Below are 4,458 nucleotides of genomic sequence, written 5' to 3' on the forward strand. Positions count from 1 at the left end.
GTGAAGTTAATTAGATTTTCCTTGTCTTAGTTTAGGATTAAACTACATTCTTTTACTTCCCCTACTTTCCCTCTTAACATGTGCAAATTATACAAATCAGTAGGCCTGGATTCTTGTCCAAGACCAGACCCTAGATAAGCTTGGACTGGTTCAAGTTGTTTGGCCTCTTTAATTCCACTGACTGCCTTCTCAAAAAGCCTGCACATGCTTACAAGCCTCTAACCTCTCACCTGACCGACCTTGAGGCCTGGTTTCTGCTAAAGCTGGGGTGGGTAATGGGGGGGAAGTACACCTTTAGTTCTGTGGAAACAAAACTCCTCCCATTTCTTACACATACCCTTTTTAAAAAGATCAATTCATATATATACACACACATATATATACATACATATATATATATATGTATGTATGTATGTGTGTGTGTGTGCATGTGTGTGTGTATTCCCTTCAACTACTCTAATACTGAGAAAGGTGTCGTGTATTACAAACATCATCTTTCCATGTACAAACATAAACAAAACAGTTCATCTTTAGTAAGTCCCTTATGAATTATTTTTCTTGTTTACCTTTTCATGCTTCTCCTTGATTCTTGTGTTTGAAAGTCAAATTTTCTATTCAGCTCTGGTCTTTTCATTGAGGAAGCTTGAAAGTCCTCTATTTTATTTGAAAATCCATATTTTTCCTTGGAGCATTATACTCAGTTTTGCTGGGTAAGTGATTCTTGGTTTTAATCCTAGTTCCTTTGACCTCCAGAATATCATATTCCAAGCCCTTTGATCCCTTAATGTAGAAGCTGCTAGACCTTCTGTTATCCTGATTGTGTTTCCACAATATTCAAATTGTTTCCTTCTGGCTGCTTGCAGTATTTTCTCCTTGACCTGGGAACTCTGGAATTTGGTGACAATATTCCTAGGAGTTTTCTTTTGGGGATCTTTTTCAAGAGGCTATTGGTAGATTCTTTCAATTACTATTTTACACTCTGGTTCTACAATATCAGGGCAATCTTCCTTGAGAATATCTTGGAAGATGATGTCTAAGGTTTTTTTGTGATCATGGTTTTCAGGTAGTCCAATAAATTTTAAATTATCTTTCCTGGATCTATTCTCCAGGTCAGTGGTTTTTCCAATGAGATAGTTCACATTGTCTTCCATTTTTTTCATTCCTTTGGTTCTGTTTTATAATATCTTGATTTCTCATAAAGTCAGTGGCTTCCACTTGCTCCAATCTAATTTTTAAGGTGGTATTTTCTTCAGTGGTCTTTTGAACCTCCTTTTCCATTTGGCTAATTCTGCCTTTCAAGACATTCTTCTCCTCATTGGATTTTTGGAACTCTTTTGACATTTGGGTTAGTCTATTTTTTAAGGTGTTATTTTCTTCAGTATTTTTTTGGGTCTCCTTTATCAAGTCATTGACTTGTTTTTCATGATTTTCTCGCATCCTTCTCATTTCTCTTCTCAATTTTTCCTCTACTTCTCTTACTTGCTTTTCCAAATCCTTTTTAAGCTCTTCCACAGCCTGAGACCAATTCATATTTTTCTTGGAGGCTTTTGATGTAGGCTCTTTGACTTTGTTGATTTCTTCTGGCTGTATATTTTGATCTTCTTTGTCGCCAAAAAAAGATTTTATACTCTGAGTTCATTTCCGCTGCCTGTTCATGTTCCCAGCCCACTACTTGACCCTTGAGCTTTTTGTCAGGGTATGCCTGCTTGTAGAGTACAGAGTACTTTGTCCCAAGCTTTAGGGTCGAAGTGCTGCTGTTTTCAGAGCTACTTCTACTCCACCATCACCTAAGGCTCCATCACACCAGTGCATCTTGGCCCTCAAGAACCACCAGCCAGGACTTCAACCCAGCTCTCAGTAAGGCAAAGGAAGAGAACTCTGGCTCTGCACCAGCAAAATGCTCCCTGCACTCCCACTCTGATCGGTTGATTGATTCCTCCCACCACAGGAGCTTCCTGCTGCTGCCACTGCCACACCACCTTCACTGCCCTGGGGCTGCAAGCCAGACTGTGCACTTCTCTCACCTCTTTCCTGCTCTGTTGTCTTTGGTGCTTGAGGGCTGAGAAGTCTGGTAACTACCACAGCTCAGTGATTCATGGCCCTATGGCCTGCTCTGTCCTACTCCCCATCTGGTTGGTCCTGGCATGGCCCATGCTGGGCTGTGCTCCGCTCCCAGCACCATGCAATAGCCCCTTTCCACCTACCATTCAGGTTGTCCTGGGCTGGAGACCTGCTTCCCTCTGCTATTTCGTGGGTTCCACAGTTATAGAATTTGCTCAGAGCCATTTTCTACAGGTGTTTGGAGGGATTTGGGGGAGAGTTAAAGGGAGTCCCTGCTTTCCAGCTGCCATCTTGACTCCACCTTCCAGTCCTGAGATTCTTAACAGTCTGTGAGCAAAAGTGTGGAAGCATGAGAACCATTTAAAATTAATGACCGTGTCTTTCTCATCCTCCAGCACTTTTTGCTCAAAATGTTTTAAAATCCTGGACAAGCCCCCAGTTGTTTGAGACATATTTACATTGTCCATGAATAAACAATACTTGTTGGAAGGCCAAGAAGGTTTTAATTATATCTTCATTGGCCAGAGGCAACCCCCTGAACTGCCCACACCATGCCTCCTTCAAACAGCTCCTTAAGCATGTGTACAAGCTTCTAACCTTTAATCCAATCAGAAGCCTGGTCTCTGCTCTAAAGCTGGGGGAAGCAGGGAGATACTTGCTACTCTGTGGGAACAACACTGCTCCCACCATTTCTCACATATTGGTGAAATATAACAGATCAACATTTTTGTGCCAAAAGGATTCATGGAGAAATTTCTACTGAGAGCCAGTCAATTTTTCTCATCCAAGGTGAAGGAGATATTTCCAGTATATCCCAAGTTCCAAATTCCTACTGGAGCACCTGCTTCCATAGGTTCTAAAAACTCATCTAGGAATAAAGTTTTTCTCTCAGAGGCAAAGTTTAGATTTTCCTTTTGGCAGAATCTACAATCCTGCAATCACAGACACGTTAACTTAATCATTAAGGTAGCAATACAAAATGATGGTGGAGGAAATATAAAATGCATTGCAGAGCTAGTTCTCAAGCAGATTGTACAAACTTGGCTATAGAAATTGAGATAGAGCTCTCCATGGGCTGGGTTAATCAGAGAAAATGTATGGAGGAGTCAGGATTGGAGCTGAGTTTCAGAAAGCATGTAGGGCTTTGAAAAATGATGAGGAATAGGGAAGAGCATCTCAAAGCCTTCCAAGTACAAATGAAAGTCTTGGTGTATTTTGTAATTCTTAGTAACACCCTGAAAGTTGTGGTTACAATTAAGCCTTTATAAAATTGTTGAAAAAATGTTGAAAAAAATCTTATGGCTTTTTTTCTTACATGTAATATGTAAGCAATTGGCTGGAAGTATAAAGCTCAAGACAGCTGTTCCTATGACTTGTTTTTAAACATCTAAATGTTGTAGGTGTAATGTTTTCTTTGATATAAAGAAGGTATAGCTGTGAAATTTCTAATTCCAAATTTCAAACTTCAGTAGCAGAAGTTTTTTTAAAGGAAAAATCTTTGGGAAAATTGAAAGAGGCTGCTCAATCCATGCCTGGCCTATAGGAATCATGGGACCATAGATTTAGATCTGAACTGGACCTTAGGGACTATTTAGTCCCCCAATCTCATTTTAGAAATAAGGAAACTAGATTCACAAGGTAATTCGAGGTGACAAAATATAGCTGAAAAACTGGGAAAGTGGAATGTTCTTTAACCATATTCTTTAAAACAAATGCTAGAGGGGCAGAGCCAAGATGGTAGCTGAAAAGCAGAGACTTGCTTAAGCTCTCCTCCAAATCCCTCCAAATACCTATGAAAATGGCTCTGAATAAATTCTAGAGCTGCAGAACACGCAAAATAAAAGAGGGAAACAGGTGTCCAGCCTAGGAGAACCTGGATAGTTCCTGAGAAGAGTCTATCACACAGTGCAGGGAGCAGAGCACAGCCCAGTGTGGGCTGCACCAGGACTGACCAGACCTGGAGTCAGCCAGCCAGAACAGGCCTTAGGGCCATGAATCATTGAGCTGTGGCAGTTACCAGACTTCTCAACCCACAAACAGCAAAGAGCAAGTTGAAAGGAAATTGCAGGATCTGGATTGAGTTTAGAGCAGATCTGGCCCCATCTCTGGGGGTGGCAGAGATGGTGCAACAGTGGCAGTGGCAGCAGCAGGAAGCTGCTGAGTCTGCTTCCAGAGCTCCAGCATCAGCTGCTCCCCGAGTCCCTGGCTCACACAGTGGGAGGAATCTAGCAGTGGATCAGAGCAGGAGTGCAAGGAGCACTTTGTGGGCACAGAGGCAGATTCTCTTGCTGTACCCTGCTAGGATCTGGATTGCAGTCCTGGTTGGTGCTTCTTGGGGGAGGAGGAGTGTTCCTCTTACAGAGCCTGGGGTGACAGTGGAGTAGAAGTAGCTCTGAA

This window comes from Trichosurus vulpecula, chromosome 3 (genome assembly GCF_011100635.1).
Source record: "Trichosurus vulpecula isolate mTriVul1 chromosome 3, mTriVul1.pri, whole genome shotgun sequence".
Lineage (NCBI taxonomy): Eukaryota > Metazoa > Chordata > Mammalia > Diprotodontia > Phalangeridae > Trichosurus > Trichosurus vulpecula.